Source organism: Mustela erminea, chromosome 15 (assembly GCF_009829155.1).
Source record: "Mustela erminea isolate mMusErm1 chromosome 15, mMusErm1.Pri, whole genome shotgun sequence".
NCBI classification, from domain to species: Eukaryota; Metazoa; Chordata; class Mammalia; order Carnivora; family Mustelidae; genus Mustela; species Mustela erminea.
Genome location: NC_045628.1, coordinates 19255854 through 19283380, shown reverse-complemented (window position 1 = coordinate 19283380; position 27527 = coordinate 19255854). Strand labels below are relative to the sequence as shown.

General features: G+C 34.4%; 1 long non-coding RNA gene across 2 annotated transcripts in view; it reads right to left on the bottom strand.

Annotated features, from left to right (window-relative positions):
* LOC116574243 overlaps nucleotides 1-24838 on the bottom strand; it is a 72688-nt gene extending 47850 nt beyond the window's left edge. For both annotated transcript variants that reach the window (XR_004279163.1, XR_004279164.1), the window contains exons 1-2: nucleotides 24665-24838; nucleotides 19220-19334 (exon numbers count right to left, since the gene is read on the bottom strand). This is a non-coding gene — a long non-coding RNA (uncharacterized LOC116574243). The remainder of the gene's footprint in view (nucleotides 1-19219; nucleotides 19335-24664) is intronic.
* Nucleotides 24839-27527: the final 2689 nt, after the last annotated feature.

The following is a 27527-nucleotide window of genomic DNA, read 5'->3' as shown; positions in this document are numbered from 1 at the left end:
ATGCCAACTGAAAGCAGTAAGATAAAGCAATCCATACCCTATAGACGAATAAAACAACTGACAGCACCAAGTGTTGTCAAAAATATTCATCATCAAAAAATAAAAAGAATATTCAACAATGTAAAATAGATCATATACTCCATGTGTCATACAGACCCTAAAGTTGCTCCAGTGATCCCAGTCCCCTGGCATTTCTCTTCCCTATAATCCCCTGAGAATGAGCGAGACCAGTAACTTCCTTCTAATCTATAGAATATAGAGAGGTCAAGAAGTATTGCAGCTATAATTAAGGTTTGTTACTGCTTGTTTTTGAGTTAATGAAAAGAAAATATCTTGAATTGGCCTGCCTTAGTGAATTGACTATCCCTAGGAGCTTGGCCTTCTCTGAAGTCAAAGATTCCAAGCACTGTATAGTTTTATTGAAGTAAGCAGTCACGTTGGAGAAGCCTTCATGGTAGGAACTATTGGCAGCTCCTAGGAAATGTAGGTGATCTCTAGAACAACAGAAGAACTTCTGGCTAACATCCATGTGGGGGAGAAACAGGGCCCCCTATGATACAGATGCAAGAAAATGAATTTTGCTAGCAAGGAGCTTGAAATGAGATTTTTCTTCAGTTGACTCACCAGAATGGAAATTCAGTTCAGCCAACACCTTGATGGAAGCCTTGGAAGACCCTAACAGAAGATCCAATTAAGCCAGTCCCAAATTTCTGAATGCAGAAATTGTGAGATAATAAACATATTTTGTTTCAAGTTACTAAGTTTGTAGTGATTTGTTACACAGCAATAGAAAACTGATATAACCACTTTCATAAAAATTTGATGACATTTAGTGAAATTGGATTTGTCACAATCTACAACTCACCACATATTTATGTTTGTCATTTATTCCCTGTCTGCCAACTAGAGCATCATAATGATGAATACTGAGCATTTTTACTTTTTTGTTCATCTTTTGTAACTATGCTGAGGGGGCTCTTCTCTGAGTCTCATGCATTAGGGTCTGGGTATGTTCCAGCTCTCTTTGCAATACTATGGACAGAAACAGAACCACCAGGAGTTTGAGAATCCTAAATTCAAATCTTGTCTACCTGGACTTTAAGATCTATCTGACAAGTCAGAAGAGACAGCACATTAGAAATTTGTTACACTGATGCAGGACATTCTAAAGATGCAGACAAGTAGCACATACACCCTCCATTTGTACCCGTCTCCTGGGCTACATATATCTCAGCAATGGACTTGTTCACATGTTCTGCACGTGGCAGACACTGCCAGTGATCTGCCCAATGCCCATTTCCCCTCATCATTCTTAGAAAGATCATGCTGACAGAGGCTTTTATCCCGTAGATGGATACACCTAAAATAGATGGGAGGGCATGAACATCAGTGAATGATGACTCCATTCATGGAGACAGGGAAACTTGGAGGAGGATCCAGTTTAGAGCAATGTTAAAAGATAAATTTTTGAAATATTAGGTTTGAAGGGTATCAGTTTTCTACTGCTACCATAACAAATTACCACAAACCTGAGTTAAAGCAATACAATTTTATCATCTTATAGTTGTTGTAGGTCAGAAGTCTGGTATGGGCTTCCCTAGTATAAAATCAAAATGTCAGCAGGACTGTGTTCCTTTTCCTGCAAGCTATAGGGAGAATCTGTTTATTTGCTCATTCTTCTATTGGCAGAATTTAGTTTCTTGCAGTGGAAGGTCAGAGGTCCCCATTTCCCTGCTGCCATCAGCTAATGGCCATTCTCAGGTCCCAGAAAACTCTCTCCAGTCTTTGGATACAGCCCCTCCATCTCAGACCTAGAAACTGGGAGACACATTTTTCTTATACCACATCTCTCTGAACTTCTTCCAGTCACATCTCTCTCCAACCACCATCAGGAAAGTCTGTCTGCTCTTAAGGATTCATTATTAGATTGGGTTTGCATAGATAATCCAGAATAATCTCCATATCATAACCTTAATCACATTTGCCATGCCCTCTTTTCTACACAAGGTATAATATTTACAAATTCCAGGGATTAAAAAAAACATAATCTTTGGTGGGATGTTTGTTCTGTCAACCCCATAAAGTGACAATGAGATAGTCAAACTGATATGCAGGACACGTGTAGATCTTGAATAAAATGTAATAGCAACTTTAGCTGGCGCTCTGATACTTTTCAAGACTAGGAGCATACTTACTGAAAAATACCCTGCTGGGCCTATACATGGTTTCTTGATTTTGAGTCCAGAGTTTTTTTCCTGATTGGAACAGGGAGAAACAATATGTATATATAGTAAAATTGTTTTAAGACTGAGTTGAGTAATTTCTAGATACTTTCTACCATTTTTTTAAGCATACTTTAAAACTTTAAATACATTTCTCTTAGAGGGAACTAAACAAAAGTAGAAGCCACACAGATCTCTATCTGCAAAATCTAAGTCTCCTGGGCCAAGAGTAAGCAATCTGATGACAGAAGTGTCTATCTTCTGGATTGATAAATTTCTAAGGGATGGGTGGGCATTGACCTTTCTAAAGAAAGAATTGACTTATTCTGGTCTATACCACCATTTGCTTTGTTTCCTTTTTTGAGAAACATCAATAAGTGATCTAGATAATCTGTAATTTAACCTACTTCTGCATCTCTACATAGGTCCTGTATGTCAGAAACAAGTTTGACTTTGACTAGATACCATCCCTCCAGGCAATCTAATCTGTTCCATTGGAAGCAGGGACATAATTCCATTTGCATATTTACACAAAATTTGCATTCAAAAAAATGGGAAGAAAGAGCTTCTCAATTAACAGATCCATAGAAGCAAAGGGAGCCCTCTCAAGTCAAAAATTACTGTTCACGGATGAGCTGCTTTATTTGACAAAAGGAAGAAATTTTGGCAAAGCAGCAAGCATTTTTATTTAGATGGAATGACTGAGACAATATATGTATCTATCATCCATTGTCTTCCTAGATCTATTCACCATCCAAACCATAACTTACCTCCATGATTTTTTTTCTTTTATCGCAAGCATAAGCTATACTAATAACATTAATCCTTAATTTCCAATTCCTAAACAAATACTTATTTTCCATTTTCTCATTTTTTTTAAGGCAGTGCTTCCAAACTTGGATGTTCTCAGAAGTACTTGAAGGATTTATTAAAAACACAAATTTCTGGGAACCATCTCCAGAGCTTCTGAGTCAGTATGTCTATGTGAGCCTGAGAATTAGCATTTCTTTTTCTTTTTTCAAATAGATTTTATTTATTTATTTGTTTATTTATTTAGTGCACACATTAGCAGGGAGAAAGGCAGAGGGAAAGGGAAAGAAAGCATTCTAAGCAGACTCTGCACTGAGCATGGAGGCTGACATGGAGCTTGATCTCACCACCCTGATCATGACCTGAGCCAAAATCAGGAGTTGGATGCTTATGGACTGAGCCACCCAGGTGCCCGCCCCAAGAATTAGCATTTCTGATAAGTTTTCTGTTAACAGTAATGGTTCCACTAGATGAAAGCAAAGAAAATGTTGAGAATATCTTATTCATATTATGATATGAAGAGGATAGTTATAACCCCTAATCTGGTCTCCAGGATTTTGAACATAAAAATACATCAAATTTAGGCCATGAGAGCAAAGTGATATTCATATTAGCTGAAGACAAGTTTGCAGTTCCCTGAATATAATGGTCCTTCATAGTGTCCACATTTAAATGTGTCTTTCTAATCTAGGCCACATAGGATCACCTGATCTCTCCGGTTTCAGACATAAGGAGCAAGCCTAGCTCAATGACATCAACTAAACTGGCCATAAGCAGGATGAAGCTGGAATTCTGTACAGAACCCAGAGAAGTAAAAGTGAAATGACAAGTTCCAGAAATAAGGAGATTCCAGGAATCCACTTAAAGAAGGTTGCGTGTAGACTGAAAAGAGGCAGATGGAAAGAAGAAAGCCATGTTTTACACCGCATCCAGGATTCTGAGTGCTCAGGATCAACTCTGAATGATAATGGGTTCTTTCTGCTAATGGTCTCTCTGCACTTGTGTGCCCTGCCAAATGCCACAGGCATAACAGAAAGGTTATGTTTTTGTGCACTATCACCCAGAGTTGTTGAACTGTGGTGTAATAATCAGCAGCCTCACTTGAAAGCTTGCCATCAAATTGAGCCAAGCACACTACACCATTACATCCAAACTGCTAATGGAGAAATGCCAGGGAATGAGAGTAGATCCAGAAAATACAGTTATGGCTCCCAGAGTATGCACTCAGTGAACAAAGGATGCCATGTAGACCATTAGCTGGTGTAAGATTCCAGACTAAGTGTGTCAATGGGAACACAAGAATCCCATTTAACAGTTGTCCATTCTTCTGGAAGCTTCCCACTGGAAATTTTTGCCAGAGGATATTAGAGAAATAGAACTACCAAGAATCAGTTTGGATATGGTGAGATTAACTGCAGCTCTTCTTATCCTCCTAAGTATATGTTCAATTTAAGTAAAAATAGTAGTTTCAAGGAACATTTCTCTATCAGGCCATTTTACCAATTGCTACTGCCTCCATCCTTTTATAAAGATGCCACTAAACAAAAATGAGAAAGAGAAGCTCGCTATTCCATATCCCTGTATCTTCTAATTTACTGTGGAAGAGTTAAATCAGGGGATCTAGGTTGTTAAAACTCTTTGCATTTCATAGTCTTCAGAACTAACCTTCACCAACTCCTGGAGATAATCTGAACCCTTGGAACATCCTGCCTAAAGAAAGTATCTTTGTATATTTGAAATCTTGGAGCATGTCAGATAGTTTATAATAACAATGTAGTTTATGGTGAGAGTCTTTTTTTTTTTTTTTCCTAATTCCTGGAGCTTTGGATCACAGGTATCAGCTTGACTTTTAGGAGCTACATGCCAAAGTAACTGACCTCCAATAAACACCCTGGAGGCCAAGGCTCAAGTGAGCCTTCCTGATTGACAACACATCACATGTGTTGTGACATACTGTTTCTGGTAACTTTGTCCCTGTGACTTTATTGAGGGAGGACAAGTGGAACATCATCCTTGACTCTCCTAGACTCCATTGTAAGCATCTTTTTCCTTCCCTAATGGTATTCTGGATCCTTTCATTGTAATAAACCATAATCAGAAGTGTAACAGCTCTTCTGAATTCTATGAATCCTTCCAGAAAATCATCCAACCTGACTGTGATCTTTGGGATCCCTGACACAGTACTTTCAAAATAAAGTCTAACTTTTCTTCTGGAATAAAAGAAAATTAGATAATGAGTACTTTTGGCAAAATTAGTGGGGCGACTCAGTGTACCCTGGATATAAAGATACAATATAAGTTACACACACATATGCACACACACCAGGACACTGTGCTGGAGGTCTTGGGACAAGCCAGACATAAAATTCATAAAGTTCAATGAAAATTATATAATACATGCACCAAACTAAAGGTTATTTATTTATGTATCCATTTGCTTATTTTTGGTTATGGGTGACATCTATTGAGTTTGTTTATCTAAATTTGATTATATCTGAGAAATTACAATTGAAGGAGCTGACACTTGACATTCTTCTGTATGAAGTGAAGACCAAACATGCCAGGGTAGGGCCTGTCGTTTAAAGAGTAAAAACAGATACATGCACCGACCTAAGTATTAGATTACCCAAGAGAGATAGTAAAAAGTCTTTCTGCTTTTCAGGAATAAAGTAAAAGAGCAAGATATCCTGAACTGAAGGAGGTAGTAGGTGTGAATGAAAAGGACATCAATACCTCATTTAAACTGGTGATGCTGCTCTCAGGACCAAGGCTGGCCTGAATGTCACTTGTGGGAGCATTAGAAAAATCACCACATTCTTTAGAGAGTTGACTGCCATTTGCCAAAAACTGTCATAATAAATAAACACGTCTAGGAGACGGTGAAGTGAGCAGTGCCCCCTGAAGAGCTCCGTGTGCCAGCTGTGGCTCAGGCTGTTCTCAGACGAGGCCTCGGTTGTTGGCAGTGGTGACAGAGTTTTAATTGAAATATATTTGACATACAATATTGTGTAAATGATTGGTTTTTTAAAGTTCAGATCCATCGAATACATGGTTAATGGAAGTTTGATTCAAACTCAGGAAACATATTGCATTTGATTCTTAGTTTTACTGCCATCCTTTTACCTTTTTTTTTTTTTTTCCCAGAGATATTGGGTGTGGATGATTAAGAAGGCTATGTTAGAAACTGTCTAGACATGACTAAAATTCAAGCTCATAATCTAACTCTAGTTAATTGTAAAGTCTGACTTTGTAATATTGATTAGGGTCAGTAATTGATCTCTGCTTAACATTTCTTGATAATTGCATAATGGCATGCATGAATTAACAGAAACATGAAGTACTTAAATATATTTCTATAATTCATACTAAGCTAATTTTCATGATAACTAATATGAGCATACTCTAGAGGGTAATAAATAATCAATAACTTCATAAGTATACCTTCTGTCTTACAAACACCTGGTTCAAAGGTTTATTTCCTTAATGGTAAATGAAATAATTGTGATAAAATATTACAATTATTTTATTTTTCATTTTAAATTTTAATTAATTTTTAGAGTTGCCTGGCTAGCTCAATCAATTAAGCATCTGACTCTTGGTTTGAGCTCCGGTCATGATCTCAGGGTCATGGGATTAAGCCTTACTTCTGGCTCCTCCACAGCATAGACTCTTGCTTGAGATTCTCTCCCTTTCCCTCTTTCTCCTTCCTTGGCCCTCCCCCCACTCATGTTTGTATTCTCTCTCTCAAATAAAGAAATAAATAAAATCTTTTACAAATTAATTACTTAATTGTTTTAATTAATTTTTGGATCTGAGGAGTAAATTACCATTTAGTTTTAGTTACATATTATTCATGCATCTCTTTGTTTTCTGTTTTGCATATTCCCTTCTTATATTCCCCTCTATCCAAAGTGCTTAGTGTGTAACCTTGAGTTTTTATAAATTATTTTAATTATATAGCCTGGCATGTATTTCTTTTATTTATTTATTTATTTTTATTTATTTTTTGATTTTTTATTTTTATAAACATATATTTTTATCCCCAGGGGTACAGGTCTGTGAATCACCAGGTTTACACACTTCACAGCACTCACCAAAGCACATACCCTCCCCAATGTCCATAATCCCACCCCCTTCTCCCAAACCCCCTCCCCCCAGCAACCCTCAGTTTGTTTTGTGAGATTAAGAGTCACTTATGGTTTGTCTCCCTCCCAATCCCATCTTGTTTCTTTGATTCTTCTCCTACCCACTTAAGCCCCCATGTTGCATCACCACTTCCTCATATCAGGGAGATCATATGATAGTTGTCTTTCTCAGCTTGACTTATTTCACTAAGCATGATACGCTCTAGTTCCATCCATGTTGTCGCAAATGGCAAGATTTCATTTCTTTTGATGGCTGCATAGTATTCCATTGTGTATGTTTATAGCAGCAATGTCCACAATAGCCAAACTATGGAAAGAACCTAGATGTCCATCAACAGATGAATGGATCAAGAAGATGTGGTATATATACACCTGGCATGTATTTCAAACACACATTTAGATAAATGGCATTTTGATATAGAGAGTTTTCTATGTGATACTTTTTACTCAACATTGTTTAAAGATCTAAGCACATTGCTTATCACAGTAGATTTTTTTGGCTTTTGAACACTTCAAAGTATTTCTTAGTTTGTATCCTCCTATATGCATCCACTTCTCAATGATGGGCCCCTAGAATGCCCCCTATTTCTTATGGCCAGAAAATATTGCATTAAAAATTTTATTTCTGCCTGTTTGGGAAACTCATGGGAATTCTGTTTGGATTTTTGAACTATGAAGTATAAAATGGCTAATACTACCAAATTTTTTTCCAGTATGAGAAGCCTCAATTAAATGTCAAAAAGTGTCAGGCTGAATTTTAAAAAGCAAGACCCAACTATGTGATACCTAAGCTAAATGCACATTGAATATAGACACAAATTAGTAAGTGAATAAAAAATTATATCACGCTAACACCAAACAAAAGAAAGCTAGGTTGGCTTTATGAGTGTCAAACAAAATATGTCTATGCAAAAAAGTATTACCATATTACCATAGTGATAAAGTGGTCAACCTATCAAGAGGACATAATACACCTAAACATTACACATCTATTAACCAAATCCAAAACACATGAAGTTGCAACTGACAGAACTACAATGAGAACTAACAAATGCCACAGTTACAAGTTGAGATTTGAATATGATTCTAATAATAATTGACAAAACAAGAGCATATAAAGTCAGTAAGAATATAGTGACTATGGGGTGCCTGGGTGGCTCAGTTGGTTAAGGGGCTGCCTTCAGCTGGGGTCATGATCCTGGAGTGTGGGATCGAGCCCCACATTGGGCTCCATGCTTAGCAGAGAGCCTGCTTCTCCCTCTTATATGCCTGCCACTCTGCCTACTTGTGCTTTCTCTCTCTCTGACAAATAAATAAATAAAATCTTAGAAAAAATAGAATATATTGACTAACTTTACTACCATGATATCTAAAGAACCCTGTACCTAACAAAAGTGAAACTCACAAATTTTTCTAGAATAGGTGGGATATTTATTGAGATAGATCTTAATCTGGGCCATGAACAAACATCAATTATTTTAATGGTACTGTCTCTAATCCTAATGTGATTAAGTTAGAAATTAGTAACAGATCTCTATAAAATCACAAAATATTAAGCAGCTAAATAACATACTTCCAACTAACACATAATCCAAATAATACATAAAAATAAAAGTTATAAAGTATTTTAACTGAGTGAAAATGAAAACAAGATATTTTAAAATATGTGGGATGTTAATGAAGAAATAAGGATACTTAGAGGATAATTAATTTATAGGGCTATATGCCTATACTATAAAAACAGAAATGCTTTGTTAAGTCATTTATTTCAGCAACCACCATAAGAAATTAAGAAAAAAGGGAATATAAAATTCAAAGAAAAGGAAGGGAATAATAGAGATCTGAGTAGAAATCTGTAATCTAGAAAAATAGGAAAATAGAAAAATCAATGAAGCCCAGAGCTGATCCTTTGAGAAGACCAATGAAATTGATAAATTTCTACTCAGATAGTTGGGGATAAGGGGAAGAGAAAAAAACTAAAGCTTCAGTTATCAGGAATGAGAATTGATATTAAAAAAATTACATTTCTTATTAAAACATTTATTGGGAGGAATGCTCCTGATCCAGATGGCTTTACTAGTAGAGTGAACATATTATTCAAGGAAGAAATAATATTAATTCTAAAAAAATTTTTTTCAAAAAATTGAAACATAGTAAAGACTTCTTGTTTTATTGGGTTAGCAAGATCCTAATATCAAAATGAGACAAAGACACTACAAAAAAACAAAACAAACGGAATAAAAAACAGCACAAATTCCCTCATGAACCCAAGAGCCAAAATCTTAACCAAAATTTTAGCAAATTGACTCTATCTACATAACAATCCATCTATGGATCTAAATGCTCCATGTCCTAATGTGGTTTATCCTAGGATTCAAGTTTAGTTCAACATTTGAAAATCAATCAATGCAAGACATCAAATTAGCAAGCTAAAAGCCAGATAAATAAAAGGCATCCAGGATATAAAGGAAAAAAAACATAGCTGTCTTTAAATGGAGACAGCATGGCCATTTATATAGAAAATCCAATGAGATCTACATAAGGGACTGCTAGAACTAATAAGTGAATTCAGCAAGGTTGCAGAATAAAAGAGTAAGCTACAAAAAATAATTGTATTTTACATAATAGCAATGAACAATTGAAAAATTAAGACAAATAATATTTACCATAACATCAAAGTATAAAATAATATAAAATATATAAAAGTATAAAATAATTGGTACTTAAGGTCAAATTTAACAAGAAGTGTGAAAAGCACAAAACACTGGTCAGAAAAATTCAAGGAACTCTAGATAAATGGAAAAACATCCAACGTCCAGGACTCAGAAAAATTACTACTGCTAAAATGGCAATACTACCCAAATTTATTACAGGTGGAACACAGTCCTTATCAGTATTCCAACTATAATTTTTCAGAAATTCATAAGCTGATTTCAAAATTCATATCAAAATACAAAGGACGTAAAGAGCCAAAATAATCTTTAAAAAGAACCAAGTTAAAGGACTAACAGTACCTGATTTCAAATTTCAGTTTAAAGGTAAGCAAATAGACAACGGAACAGAATAAAGCATCGTGAAAACACACTAACTTACAGGGACAGCTGATCTTTGATTAACGAGCAAAAGCAGTTCAAAGGAGAAAGTACAGATCTTGCAGAAATTGTATTGGAAAAACTGGATATTCATATATTTTTTAAAGAACGTTGTTCCTTAGTTCACACCATATTAAAACACTAATTCAAAATGAATCATACACGCAAAGGCAAAACCTGAAACTATAGAACTTCTGGAACAAAAGATGAGAGAAAATCTTTGTAACCCCAGATTAGGCAACAATTTCTTAAATACAATACCAAAACCACAGTCTAGCCAAAAAAACGATAGATTTGCTTTATCAAAATGTAAAACTTCTGTTATTTGAAATATACCACTAAGAGGAAAAATACAAGATATGGGCTGTATTAAAAAGTGTTTATAAATAATATATCTGATAAATTATCTGTATCCAGAACAAAACACATTTTCAAGATTCATATGAAAACCAGCAATCCAATTTTTAAAATGAGCAAACTATTTGATCAGACGCTTCACCAAATAAGGATCTGAAATTGGTGTATGAAAAGATACCCAACATCATTAATCATTAGAGAAATGCAAATTAGAATCACAATATGATACTACTGCACACTCAGAATGGCTAAAAGCAAAAAGACTGACTACCAAGTATTGACAAACATATGGAACAAATGGAACTCTCACACACTATTTGTGGGAATGTAAAATGGTGTAACTATTTTGGAACGTGGTTGGGAAGTTTTTCAGAAAGGGAAACATAAATGGACTCCATGAGCCAGAAAATGCACTCAGCATTTATCCAAGAGAAATGAAAGGAAGTGTTTCTACATTGACTTGTACATGAAGAGGAACTTGGCTTGTTCACAAGAACTTCACTTGTTATTGCCCAAAACTAGAAATAACTCAAGTAAATGAATTCAAGCAGTGTGGTATACACAGGGGAGGGAGAGCCAGCCCTCTTCACCAGTCTCAGAACCAGTGAGGACTCCTAAAACCCTTATTCATTCCTACCTTGCTATTTCTTCTTTTTCTAGATAGAACTGGATTCCTTCTTACCTGCTACTTATATGTTACATGACAAATCTCTACTATGATGCTTATATTGATTACAAACATGTATAGCCTACTAATCCTCTAAATAAGAATGGGAAAACAATTTTGTATTCCCAACACGTAGTATAAGGCCTGAAGATTATGGGTGCTTGTACTAGTAAAGAAAGAATTTGAAAAGGCCATTGTTCCATCCTAAGCATGAAAACAAATTGGTTAAATTAGAAAATCAGATTTTATCATAGAGCTGAGGACACTAAGAGTTCTAAATGATTTAAATTCAATAAAGCAAATGACAAGTCATTCCTAAGAAGGAAATGGCCTGTGGCTGCTTCCATCCCTACTGAGTATCTTAGTTCTGCATTTACTCAGATGTAATTCAGATACCTAGGTGGAAATAGTGCTTTTCCATTATACCTATTTCCAAAAATTTTACTGAAGACTCTTTTGTACCTATTTGCATTACTTCTGCATTATCAGTCAAAGAGATAGAAAAAGATAAGCATAAAATCAATAGTTAAATAAAAGCTTCCAAATATAAACACTCTGGATCCTAACTCTGTGTAATAAAAATGCTAGATCTAGAGTTGACCTTGCAGATTAAATAGAACTTAAACATTGTTTTCCATGAAAGCATCAAATAGTTACTTTTACTATAATGCAAAGTTTGCAATCTTCTTTGAAATGCAAATCTAAAGCTTAGGTATTTCACAGAAGCTATAGTTTGGGATGTATATAACAAGGAGATACATGTTTCAGAAATCCTGCAGTAAAATGGTAATCAGTGTATGAGCAACCCTAATCTTTTGCATATTTCAAAAGCTGAGCAAACACTTTTTGGTAAAGGAAATCAATGGAAAAGGATACTAAAAATTTTAAGAAAAAGAAACCAAAGTCTGATTGAGGAACATACGTGAGTCACACTACCACTGTGTTATTAGGCAACTTTAAATACTTAAAAGTTTAGTAGGAAATTGGATAGAAGGATTATGGTATGTTTACAGGTACTATAATACATGCTATTACACTATGAAATCAGAACTTCACCAAATTACTCCTTATTCCATGGTAGACAACAAATTCTTGAATTTATTTGTGCAATTATTAGATGTATCTTAGGTTTCTTTTAGAGGACACCTGATAATAAAAGAGATATGGAACCTGTCAAGGAGTCTTTCAACAAGCACCTTGCAAACATATATTTATACAGTCATTTTCTAGGGTCACAGTCTTCCTAGACTATAATCATAGAGGGTAAATGATAAAAAACTGGTTATAAACTCAAATACCCTATTTCATCTCATTTTACCTGATTCTGCCTGGAAGTAGAAGGCTTGATCAGCCAGATAAACACAGTTTGACTGGGAAACAATGAAATATGAGGAAGTTTGCGTGCAAGAATTGGGACCAATATTTGTTTGAAAGAGCAAATTCATCTTTAAAAAAAAATCTTTAAAGAAGTGAGAATCCTAGGAGTACTTATTTAGTAGGGTTATATGAAGCTCAAGTTTGGTGTTATTTATAAAATACTTACTTAGCTTAATGGTAGCACATATTAGGCCTCTGTTTCTCTAATATAAATAAAATAAATAAGCCAGTGAATTGAATCCTCAGTTGAAATTCTACTCTTAAAACATACATTAAAATAACATTAGAAATGATAACCAGAATAAGGGCCTGTTTGTTTGATATTCTATAGTTTCTGATAATCTTGGTGAATGATGAAACACAGAAATTGATTTTTAACATGTACCGAACCTATTTTCCTCTAATATTAATTGTTTTGGTGAAGCTTTGATGGAAGCCGAACCTATTTTCCTCTAATATTAATTGTTTTGGTGAAGCTTTGACGGAAGGTCCTTGGACAAATCACATTCTTTCTGGCTTTTTCATTGATTAAAGATCTTAAAATAAGGGAAATCTTTATTTGAAAAGATTTATTTATTTATTTATTTTAAAAGAGCAGGTGAGTGGGTGGGGATGGCAATGGAGAGGAACAGAGGAAAAGAATCTTGAAGCAGATTCCTCAGTGAGCACAGAGCCCGAGGCAGGGCTCAATCTCATGACCCTGAGATCAGGACCAGAACTAAAATCAAGAATTGGATGCTTAACTGACTGAGCCACCAAGGCACCCCAAAATAAGAAAATCTTGAGTCCTTACCTCTTTTAAATTCTATAGTTCTGACTTTAATATGTAATAGACTATTTCATGAGTAATTAATCTGAAGTGACTAGAATGTCCTTCATAGAAGAGCTTATCATTTCTAATATCAACATTTTAATACTATTTAAATAATGAAGGATTTTCCAATACCACTAGTCATCATTTATGTAAAGTAAAATAATTTGGGGGAGCTTTGGTGATTATGATAAGTAATACTAATTGTTAACATTTACTGAGCACTGCTGATTTACCAGACACACTTCTAAGGACTTTAATTACTTTATTTAACATTCCTCTAAATCTTGTCAGTAAGCATCTGTAGTTTTTCTTCATTTCACAAGATTTTTATAGAGGTTAGGCAATATAGTCCAACAGGCTGGAAATGGACCATCAAAGTTTAAACAACAATGATATATATAAGAAGAGGAATTGAGGTTTAGGTAAAAAGAATGTTACCTTGAAGCTGAAAGCAAATCTGAGGCCAGTGAAAGTGCCTCTAGTGAGTTGTGTTTGGCCTGTCCAGCCTGTTTGCTGTCCAGCCTGAAATGCAGCTGAGGTCAGAGGGTAGGGATATCTAGTGGAGTCCTCATCTTCCTTCAGTGGTATTAACAGAGTATGAGCAGATTAAACAGATGGTAAATGGTTAACGTGATTACACTGACCAGATGGAAGTGGATGATAAACTTGAAACAGTTTGAGAAAGAAGGCAATACGGCTTTGAGTACGTAGACCAACAAATCACCAGAGAACATAAAAGCAGCTGTAACCCAAGCAGGGAAAGATCTTGAAAAACAGCAGTGATTTTACTTACTAAAGAATTAGATGACCAAAGACTCTACCAGAAAAAATTTGATTGAATTAAAGATTTATAAGAATAATAAATAAAAGAATATAAAATTATATATATGTATGTGTATATATATAATTTTATATTCTTTTATTTTATATATATATATATATAAATGATAGCTGGTGTTTATTTGAAGGAATGACTTATTCCCTGTTAAATCTTAAAAGGAAGCATTATTCCTTTTTAAAAAATCTAAAACCATAGTCATGTGTATTTGTAATCATATGTATCATTTGAATTTTTACACAACTGAGAAATTTAACATTGGACATACAGTATTTTAACTCTTATAGACAAAACAATTTAAAAACCATGCAAGATGTCAAAATGAAAAAAAAGATTGTTGATAATTTTAAAAGGCTATAAGATAAAGTCTTAATCAAAGTAGTGAGAAATTTAAAATTTTATTAAAATAACAATGGATTATAAAGAATTTCTAATTTTTTCAACTATTACAAGAAGCGATAAAAAATGATGACCACTATAAACTTTTTTATTTAGCATTTTCATTTGGAATTTCTAGCCAAAACAAAAACATGTATAACATAAAAAGAGGTAAAAATAATTGGAAGGGGTTAAACGAATTTTTCATGCCTTGAGAATGATATCTGGTTACACTAGACAAGATAATATAATAAGAAAACCCAAGATGACAAATTTAATATATTTTTAGAAAAATTTTCTTTTAATTAAAGGTAGAGGATTCTGATACTATTGTTTTTTTTTTTTTTTTTGAAGGCTTGGTATCTTCTAACATTACAAATTCGGAATCTTAATTCCATATAGATATTATACATCTACCTCTCATTATTTCAAATGAGGTTAGTTCTGACATTTCAAAATAGATTACTACTTTGTATAGAGGCTCTGTGCAACTCAGGGTGTTTACGACTTCTGCCAGCTCAAAACTAAATGCCCACACCAACCTCAACCACTGGAACTTTCAAGAAAGCCTTGTGTAATCCTAAACCACCCATGCAGAGTAGGATGGGGAAGAAAAGGGCAGAAGAGAACATCATGCTTTGTTTATAAACACTGATCTAGAAGCATAACTCTTTACAATATTAATCTTTTATTCAATATGCAATATGTAACTTATATTCTCAAGACATTGTAGGTGGCTCCAATAAATGCTTTCAAGTACATGAATTCTAAAGGTATTTTCTATGAAAAGAGAGCATTATGTAAATGTGCCTTAATATAAGTAGAGCTGTTCTTGGAGAGTAAATAAGAAAAAGGTTTCTGAGGATGCCTGGGTGGCTGAGTTGGTTAAGCATGACTTCAGCTCAGGTCATGATCTCAGGATCCTGGAATCGAGCCCATGTCAGGCTCTGTATTCATCAGGGAATCTGTTTTTCCCTCCCCCTCTACACTCCCACCCCCGCTCATTCTCCCTCTCTCTCTCTCTCTCATGTGCGCACACGCTCAAAGAAATAAATAAAATCTTTTAAAAAAAGGAAAAAGGTTTCTGTCCCTATCTAAATTTGTATGTCTATTTTCATATTAAACTTTTGTATTAATAGAAATACTTCCTAAAACATTTGTTATACTTCATAATCAGAAAAAGGTAAATAACCCAAGACATATAAATCATTCAATAAATTAAAGTTCATGGCTGTAATGGACAAAATTCAATTCAATCAGAAATATATATTGGGTAGCTACTGTAACATGCAATATGAAGAACTTTTGAAAATTATAACCACCAGGTACTGATATATTATATATACATTATATATAAAATATGTGTATGTATATATGTGCATATATGTATATTATATACACATAATCACATACATTATTATATATAACACATATACATATATATTTTTATCTCATTTAATTACGATAACATCTCTAAATTTAGACACTATCTGTTTTGCAAATGAAGAATTTATAGCTTTAAGAAATGTGTAACAATTCAAAAATCCCTGTTAATATTTAACAAATGACATTTTAAAGATCTATTTATTCATTTATTAGAGAAAGAGTGCACAAGCATGGGGAACAGCAGATGAAGAGAGAGAGGGAGAGAATCTCAAACAGTTGCCCTGCTGAGCACAGAAGCAACATGGGGCTGATCTCACAACCCTAAGATCATATCCTGAGCAGAAATCAAGAGTCAGACATTTAACTAACTGAGCCCTCAAGGCACCCCCAGAAACAACATTTTAATATAAATTGGTCTAATGCCAATACACGCCAATACAATTAATCACACAGCCATTTTAAATAAGGTCCCATATCAGTTTGAATACTTGAAACATAATATTAGGGGGAAAGAGTAATATAGTATCATGTTAAATGGATATACAGTGTTGTGATTGTGAGTATCCATGCATATAATACATTTATAAAAACAAGAAAATATTTGAATATGAAAAATTATTCACCATACTTTTTTTGTAGTTGAAAATGACCCTATGTATTTGTTATTTTTGTGTTTGTTGTATTTCCTGAATTCAATTATGTGCAATAATACTTACAAACTTCTGATACTAATAAATTGATTTTGTTTGTTAATTCAACGGCTACTAAAGAGGAATACATAAATTTTTCCCAAAAAAAACCATTCCATGTTATAAAATAGTTATAAAAATTTATAAAAGATTTATTATGAATATGAGGAATATGATAATTAGAATATCAGATAATTAGACTATCTAAACTTTAAAAATATTTTTAGAATGTTCAAAAAAAATCCAATCATAGTTCAGTTAAATGGATGAAAATAAAAACTTTTTATCTCTGGGTAAATGTTACCAAAAGGATACTGGTTATCCTATCTGGTATGGCAGAAAAATATTAATTAAACAATTGATACCAGAGCACTTCTAAGAAGTACATCATATTTGTTTATGAAAATTGAAAGAGAAAGGAAACGGTGAATCAACTTGCTGAGCAGGCTGAAGTTTAAGCCCCTGAGAATGAAAGAAGAAAAGGGAGTCTAAAATCATTTTCATTTATATCATTATTATAAATCATTATTCATTTACTCATGTATTTATTCAAAAGTCTATTTTCAAAACACTTGTTTGCCAAGCATTATGATGAGTGAGAGTGAAATTTACAAGGTATTCTCATGGGTCATACTTTGTGTCAGTGTTGGGAAAAAAGGGTTGGCAATAATGAAGTAGGGACATAGATTAAAATATGTATTCAGGAAAGGAAAAGTGATATGAAATAACAAACAAAAGCCATCTTGTGTTGACTAGCTGGGAAGCAGAAGCTTCAGTAGAGTGAATGGAAGAGAACTCTCTGAGTTGGTAATATTTGCAGGAAAAGCAAAATAATGAGAAGTGAAGCTCTCTGGGAAAAGACAATCCCAGGTCCTATGTTTATAAAGTCTTGGACTCTGTGTTTGGAAATACTTTGGAGAATTTCGCAACTATGAGACTTTGTGGGGATATTTTATAAAGACACAGAGAGAGAGTTAGCAGCATAACCCTCAGTGGTAAGAACTTTGAATTTTATTCCAAATGCAAATGGAAGAAAATGAGAGTTTTTGTCAAAGAGCACTCTCTTAATCCATTGCTACTAATCTTAATCTCAAAATAGAAAGAATTTCATTAACAGAATGTATGTTTTGTGTGCCAGTTGTTTAGGGGTGGGGTAGGTGGGTATTGCTGATTAAGAAGGAGCTGTGTGGGACGCCTGGGTGGCTCAGTTGGTTAAGCAGCTGCCTTCGGCTCAGGTCATGATCCCAGCGTCCTGGGATTGAGTCCCACATCAGGCTCCTTGCTCCGCAGGGAGCCTGCTTCTCCCTCTGACTCTGCCTTCCACTCTGTCTGCCTGTGCTCGCTGTCACTCGCTCTCTCTCTGACAAATAAATAAATAAAAGCTTTAAAAAAAAAAAAAGAAGGAGCTGTGTAACCCATTTGGCTCTACTTGAAAATTAAAATAATATAAAATTAAAATAAAATAAATTAAATTAATAAATTAAATTAGAATAAGAATTGTAAGATACAGAAGAAGGAAATTAAAGTAATTCATATTAGAAATTTTACCTATTATGAACTTTTGTCTTCATATTTTCTAGATTTGGCGAGTACAGTTTGAGAGATGACAAATGCAATAGAAATTAATATCTTGGGTTTTTTCTGTTTAAAGTGGCTTGAGATCAGGTGAAGGCACAAATACAAAGTACAAACAAAAAGATGCTTTAAATTTCTTATAAATATGAATTTTAAGAGCAGGTAAATTTTATAATTAAGTAACACCCTGTACTTGAGAGGTTTAGGGCTTAATTGGACTGCAAGAAAGCCAGATGACATTTTTTTTAATGATGTAAAAAACACTGATCATGTTTCAAAGATATGGGCAAGTCCATTTGCACTATATCTTCTATTTAGGGGACAGTTTCAGTTAGCATTCATTTGGCTGCAAGTAACAGAATATCAGATCCTAGTGTCTTTAATATGAAGACAAGTATGTCACAAAGCAAACAGTATGGAAATAGGTGGTATTGTGAGTGATTCCGTAAGTCAAAATTCACATAAAAAACAAACTCTTATCATTTTCCCATTTGCATTTATTTATTTATTTTTTTTTTACTTACTTGAGAGAGAGAGATCACAAGTAGGCAGAGAGGCAGGCTGAGAGAGAGGGGGAAGAAGGCTCCCCTCTGAGCAAAGAGCCTGAGGCAGGACTCTGGGTTCATGACCTGAGCCAAAGTCAGAGGCTTAACCCACTAAGCTACCCAGGCGCCCCACCCCATGTGCATTTCAACATATTACTTCTTTCTTCCTAGTCACAAAGTAGCTGCCATAGCTCCAGTGAACATATTTTCATAGACCGATTTAGAAAGAAGACGGCCAAAGGAACTTGTCTATCTCTATTTTATCAAGAAACTCTCTCTCTCTCTCCATATATATATATATATAGCTCATGGACTGCACCTTACCTGTCTGCCTGAGTAGAACTGAGTAGCTGAGTTCCAGTGCTCCAACCAGAAGCAAAATGGAATCAGATTGCTCTGACTTGCTCGGATACTTCTCTGAGGCTGGTCAGTTTGGCACCTAAGCAAAATCAAGAGTCAGTTGGTGAGGAAGAGGGAGGATCGAGAAAGCAACCAACAGTGTCTGCCACAGTAAGGAAATAGGTTTATGCTAAGCAAGAATTTATCTTCCTTACATAAAGCAAAATCTGATTCCCCAAAGAAAGATTGGGAAACCATTTTCAATAAGGATGATTATCTAATTGAATATAATGAAAAGTAAGAATAGCACAGTCATTGCTCTCTTCAGGGAAAGAAACAATAAGGACATTAAGACCATTCATAGGAAATAACTGCAGAGAAATTTCTCGGACAAATCACTGTTATATTTTGATATGTTCATGAAAAATGGGATTTTTGCCATATACTTTAGGTTAGGTATTACTGACAAGACATCTTTTTATGAAGAATAAACCAAACTAACAGGACAATAATAGCAAGACCTCAGAAAAACAACATAATTCAAAATACATAACAATATTAGAACAGCTAAAATCTCTAATGCTGACACCACCAAATGCTGGTTGAAGGGTAGAGCTGCAGGAACTCTCATTCACTGCTGTTGGGAATGCAAAATACTACAGCCACTTTGAAAGACAGCTTCATAGTTTCTTATAAAACCAAACACTTACATACATTTCAGCAATTGTGCTCCTTGGTATTATCCGAACAAGCTGAAAATTTTTGTCTACATAAAAACCAACATATGTATATACATGGCAGTGTATTTCTAAATGCTGAAACTTAGAAGCAGCTAAGATGTCCTTCAGTAGGTAAATGGAAAAATCAACTTTGATACATCTGTACAATGTAATACTATGTACTGGCAGATAAATAAGCTATTGAGCCATGAAAAGTCATGGAGGAAATTTAAATGCATTGGAGTAAGTGAAAGAAAGAAATCAGTAAAACCTACTTACTCTATCATTCCAACTACATGACATTCTAGAAAAGGCAAAACTATGGTTACTAAATATACTAGCGGTTATCAGAGGGTTTTTTATGCAGGGAAAAAAGAATAGGTAGAGAATATGGTATTTTTAGGATAGTGAAACTATCTTGTATGATACCATGGTAAATACATGTTAATATACTTGTCAAAAAACATAGAACATGCAACACCAAGAGTGAAGTCTAAGGTAAACTATGGATTTGGGGTGATACTGATGTTAATCCTGGTGTGTCAACTGTGGCAAATGTACCATGGTGATGAGTGCATCAGGGCAGAAGATATGTAGGAACTCCCTGCTTTCCATTTGCTTTTGCTCCTAACTTAAAACTTTAAAAAAAAAAAAAAAAGATGAGTTTTACACTTTAGTTTTCATGGGAATACACTTTAAAGGCATTACACTTCAAAACTATTTCAAAATATATGCTGGTTTAGGCTTAGAATTTGGAGCATTTATACCTTTAGTAGTATGAGGTAGAAATTAAATGTATGTATTAGAAACATCACTATTTAACACAATCATTTGATTATCAGAATTAAAGATGTATGTGATGTACCAACAGTAGAAAATTTATGCAATTTACTATTAAAGTTAAATTAGTATTACTAACCAAAATCATGTATTGAGAAGCTGATAAAATCAGTGAAATAAAACAAAGAGAATAGTATCAAAGAAAGTCATCTCAATAATAATCCAATACTTAAATGGCATGATTATGTAAGTGTGTCTATATGAGTTTACATATATATGCATATATATACATAAAGTTTAAGGAACAAATCAGGTTCTTAGAAACCAGGTCTGACTTTTGTTATTATTTTAAAAATGGGATCTACGGAAAGTCATTATTCAGTTTATAAAATCAATAGAACATAAAGCCAAATTTGGAAAATACATAAGAATGAAGGTCAGGTCCCAGAGGAATTATGATCTAAAAAAGTCACTACTTCTTTAGAAGGTTACTTTCACGCTCTAGTATTTGATACTGCCACTGACATGAATTCCAAATAATCCAATTTTTTGTTGTGTGCCACTTGCTCTTGATTTAAAATGCTGAGTAAGAACCCAAATGAAAATAATTGAATAACATAACAACATTTTAATTCCCAGATTAGTACGAGGAGAATAGAAAGAATTGTTTAAAAAAAAAAAAAAAGGATTACTGGGAGTATCCCATAATGATACATTAGGAAAAGGGAGTATAGACCAGTAGCCTAATTTAATAGCTTGGTTCTCACCGGCTTAAAGTTTCTTGAAATATATTACAATGGCAGATTTCAATAAAACTACTTTTTAAAAAAGAACAAGAAGTAGCTATGGTTCATGATATGATATTGAACAATCAACAACATAGAGAGACAAGAACATTTCAAATTTGAAATATTATTCTAAAACTAGAAGTATAAATTTCTGCATGGCCTGTTCTACCACATTTAATATGTTTGAGGATTCCTAGGGCAACTTGGACTTGCCCGTGGAGTCTCAAGGCATTGGATTGAGGGGCAGAGGGAGCAGGGTTCCAGACTTCTGTTTTAATTAGAATAGTTCTATTACATTTTTTGACATTGAAAGTCTCCATAAAATGGTTTTTACAAAAGGGGTTTGAGGGCCTAAAGTTTGAAAATCAGTGATGTATAAAATGGCACCTTCTAATTAAACTCTTAAAAAACAATTGTATTTTGTTCTTCTAGGAATTTTTTTTTTTTCATAAGAGATACTTTTTGACCAAGTGCTTACTATGGAACAGATACTTTTCTAGCACTTTCTCTAAGCTATTTAATTGCAATAAGGGTTTAATTATAGCTTTTAAAGATAGAAAAATATACACACAAACACACATATATAGGGAAAGAGAGAGATTGAGAGTCACTTCAAAATTCAGTTTTGTGTTTAGAACCACTTGGGGTGTTTTGTTTTTGCCAGTTAATTTTTCTCTAGCCAAACATTCTGGTCTATACTAATCCTTAAAAGCCTTGCCACAGTTGGATTGAAACAGCAGGAGGCTCAATAGACTAGTGGGACCAATATATATTCCCCTACTGTGTTTATACAGGTGAAATCTCTCATCAGAAGACTTGTTCAGCAAGTCTATGTTTTCTTAAAAAGTGCACTTGAATGTTTTGTAGTATCTGGGATAGATATTATAATTCTAAAAGACCTACACTTACTCCAGCCAAGATAAAAAATCAATGTTTAAGATAATCCTCCTATTGGCAACAAATTGCTATCATTTCCTCTTAATAGTAGTGAATCACTCATATTTAGTCTAGTTTTCTAACCAAAAGAAATTAAAAGGTATATGGAGTATAAAGAATAACTTCCTATTTTATGTTTCTTTCAGTGCAAGCTCTGTAACCAGCCACAGCCTTGATGTTGATTTCCTAAAGTCAACATTTCTATGCACTTTAAAACCTGGCATCCATTCTTTTTGGTTTAATTGTTGCTTTCTTCTTGGCCCCCTTCCTGATTCTAGATAATAACAAATATCTGACCCATTCTTTTATCTTTTGTGTTATAGCCCTGTTCATAGTTATAATGAAAAGGTTTCTAACTCTCTTGATTGCTGCCCACAATCTGACTCCTAATTCGAATCTCTTATGCTTAAAGAAAATTAAAAATATTTATCCTATTTTTTCATATAATAAAACCTTTATCTGTTGCTTTTAGCTTGTTAGGGTTGGCAAACCTGTAGAATCCATGCACACCTTCTGTTTATCACCTTTCTTCTTTCCTCTCTCTTGTGCGGGGACACAAGTATGATAGCTGGAGATGCAGAAGCCATTCTACAAGAACGAGGATGAACGGTGCACACTAAGGAAGATGGAATAGAAGGCTAAAGAAGTTTGGGTCACTGAGGACATAATGAAGCTGTCGTATCTTGTCTGAACAGTCCTCCTTTATACTATTTATGTGACAGGAAGAAATTTCTATTTGATGAAGTCAAATTACTCTTTTATGTAGCCTTAATAGTAATTCTGATATGGCTAATACATATATTTTTTGAATTATATACAGAAGTTAAAAATTGAGATGAAGAAACAGATAAGGGAAATGAGGTGTAAGTTTATATTTATTCCTTTTCCTACACTGCCACAAATTGCTACAAACTTCCCAAATTAAAAATGTATAGGTATCCAGTGTTAGATATATTAGTAAAATAATAATTTTATTTAATAGAACATTTTAAACATGTATCAAAATCGATTTATTATATCCATTATATGGACACATATATGTATTTTTCTAAGGCAAAATTAAGCAGTATCATTTATTTAGCCAATATAGGATATGAAAAATGTGTTTTTTCATGTCCATTTGGTCTACATTCAACTTAAAGCAGGATTTATATATATAATCTCACCAGGATTATTGGTCATGATTCAACTTGCTTAGTCAACCCTTTTGGGTGGGGGGGGATTTTTAACATTTTCTATGATAAATATTTACATGGACTTTTTAAATAGCATTAGTTCTGTGAGTATCCCCTGATTAACTGCAAATTTTGAAATTTATCTATGGATACTGTGAAAGAAATGGGTCCTTGTGCGGGGTTTGGATCAGCTCTGTACAAGGTCACCCTAATTCTTTTTTTTTTTTTTTTTTAAGATTTCATCTATTTATTTGACAGAGAGAAATCACAAGTAGGCAGAGAGGCAGGCAGAGAGAGAGAGAGAGGGAAGCGGGCTCCCCGCTGAGCAGAGAGCCCGATGCGGGGCTCGATCATGAGATCATGAGATCATGAGATCATGACCTGAGCCGAAGGCAGCGGCTTAACCCACTGAGCCACCCAGGCGCCCCAAGGTCACCCTAATTCTTGAAAAGCGGCCTCTGCGGGAGGAGGGAAACACAGCCGGCCCGTATGTTCTGCTAATGGGAGAAGTCAAACAGGATTTGCCCTGTGGATTTATACAACTCTCAGTTCTTACGTTGTAGAAGGTAAGCGGACAAATACGATCATGTATTTTAAAACTGTTTAACTCGTTGGGGCGCCTGGATGGCTCGGTGGGCTAAAGCCTCTGCCTTCCGCTCGGGTCATGATCCCCGGGTCCCAGGATCGAGCCCCGCATCGGGCTCTCTGCTCCCCAGGGAGCCTGCTTCCTCCTCTCTGTCTCTGCCTGCCTGCGATCTCTCTCTGTCAAATAAATAAATATAATCTTTAAAAAAAAAACAAAAAACAAAAAAAACTGTTTAACTCATTATGCTGTTGTGGGTCCTCTAGTCAAAAAAGCACACGCAGGAGCCTGGAGGAGGAGGATTTGCTCGGGTTCTGTTACTTGGCAGCCCTGGAAGCTCTCCAGCTGAAATCCGACGCTGGCCCCGCACCCAAAGGGCCAGGAGGGACCTCACAGGGACCGCCACCCCTGACTGGTAGGTGGCAGGTTGAACAAGCAAGAGAACTTACTTATGAGGCTTGTCGTAGGCGGCCGCCAGACGAGCAGATCTCCGTGGCTGCCGCCAGCATCTTAAAGGTTCACGCAGTACCCTTGACAGGATTCTGCCACAGATCCAGGTCCCGAAGGCCTCAACCTTCTCAAGGCTGCATCCTTGAAACTGCTCCCACCTCAGGAATGGTTGGCAGAACATTCCAAGGGGAGGGGCTGAGGAGCCTCCAATTGCCCGGATGGGCTCGCAGGTCAACCTGCGGTCATGTCCTCTCAATGACCTCTTTCAACAAGCACATTGAATGAAAAGTCATCGCAAGAAAACAGTTCATAACCTTGAATATGTATCGAATAAATCCTAACTGAGACCTTTTTTTTTCCCTCCCAAGTGGACTTTTGTTTATTAGACACAGTTTAGGAATATACATTTTATATAACTCCTCTTTTTTAACCATTAAAAATGAAAAGTCAGAATATCTGAAGTGCTTATAATATTTTTTCTCATTATCAGATAACTTATCAAATATAATCATAATTTATAACTACATAATGAAATTTATTCAATCATCATTTTTCCTGTGTGTAGATCCTAATTTGTCAATGTGATGCTAAGATTTGGGGGAACAGAAATGGCATTTTTTCTTTTCAGTTTGTGACATTGATATGATTAATATTGCTTCATGTGTTTACAATTTAATCAAACTTTATACATTAGAATTATATCAATTCTTTTGTACTGATTTTTTTCAATGATTTTTAATACAGTAAAATACACATGAAATAAAATTTACCATTTTAACCATTTTTATAGATAATATTTTATTACATTGTCAGCTAATTCAAATACATTGTTGAAAACAAAAAAATAAGAAAAAGACAAAACAAAAAAGGAATAATAAGTAAATAAGCATGAGAAAGGTCTTATTTTATAATGAATGGGATATGTATTTATAATTCAGTAGGCAAAAGGACACATAATCAAAACTAACACTGCAGGTGAAATTTCTATTTGATGAAGTCAAATTACCCTTTTATGTAGCCTTAATAGTAATTCTGTAACTAACACTCCAAGATGTATCTTAAGTTTATATTTCTTGATTCAATTTATTTCACATTTGCATATCTGAGGAAATGATCCTATCTGTTAGGCACAGTAGTTCATTGAAGCTTTATTTAGTTACCAGGTCAAAAAGAAGAAGAAGACTGAGAAGGGGAAGTGGAGGGGGAGAGGGAAAGGGAAGAAGTCTGCTCACAAAAAGAGAACTACAAAACATTCATTAACAGGATATTCAGCAGCCATTTATAATGAAGTATGTTCACATCATGTTAATTTTAAACTCAACAGAAATTAAATATGGATAAAACTACCTAAGAAATAGGCACAACAATGATGGCAAAATAATACAGACAGAAGTTTCAGGGTAAGGACATTTAAAATTTTCCTGCAAGGTGCTTATCATGTGAAATGTACAAGTTACTGATATTAATGCATTCACAATGCTGTGCTACCATCACCACCACCCAATTCTAGAACACTTTTCATCTTGTAAAACTGAAACTCTGTACCTACTAAACAATAACTCTGATGTCTCCCTTTCCCCCAGCCTCTGGTAATCACATTTCTACTTTCTGTCTATATAATTATGACTATTCTATGTGCCTCATGTAAGTAGAATGATGTAGTAGCTATTTTTTGTGACTGGATTTATTCACTTAGCATAATGTCTGTAACCTTCATCTGTGTTGGAGGATTTGTTAGAATTTCCTACCTTTTCATAGAGGAATAATATTCCAGTGTGTGTATACAGATTTTGGGTACATACATTTTGCTTATCCATTCATCCATCAAGGGACACTTGAACTGCTTCTACGTTGTAGCTTTTGTGACTAATGCTGTTACATATATGAGCATATGAATATATATTTTTGAGACCCTGCTTTCAATTATTTTAGGTAAATACCTAGAAGTGTAATCGCTAGATCAAATGGTAAGTCTATTTTTAATTTTAGAGGAAATTTCATACTGTTTTCCAGAGCACCTGTACCTTGTTACATTCTCACGGTGTGTGTGAATATTCCAATTTCTCCCCACCTTCACCAACACTTGTAAGTTTGATGGTGACCATCCAAAGGAATGTGAGGTGCTTTGTTCTTTTTCTTAATTCAAACAATCACTATACGAGTCAACATTTTTATATAAAATAAAAATTTGTTTATATGGAGAATTGTAGGCAACACTGAAAAGCACTTTAATAAGTAACAAAATAAAAATTTGTTTATATGGAGAATTGTAGGCAACACTGAAAAGCACTTTAATAAGTAACAAAAATCATCTTGTATTCATTCTTTTTCCTCTTTTGGCATAAACCACCACAAATTTACCAAGGTATTCTCATAGACATTCAATGTTAGATGTAATACTGAAATAATATTTTCAATTAATTACTTTTCAGTGCATTAACAAAGCTCAAGAGATTGATTATATTGAAATGACTCCAAGGGAAAAAAAAAAAAGTACTTAGAAAAGTAGCATGTGAAGCATGAATCTACCAACTTTAAGAAGAAAATATGTAATTTAAATCTCCATGAACTGTGTGTTCTTTTGATTGAATAGGTGATGTGAAATGTTAAAGAAATGCTTATTAAGAAATGATCAAATCCTTGACATATGCTATCCATAAACCTAGAAACATAGTAACATGGGATGTAGTATAAGATGAAAGTGATGCTATTTTCACTGATGTTCTGTCATAGAAAGTTTAGGCCACTAGTAACAGTATATAATAAAAGAATAAAGTGATGCTAAGTTTTCACTGATATATTTTCTGTCACAGGAAGTTTAGACCATTGTTTTTCCAACACCTCAAGTGGGAAAATAAATAC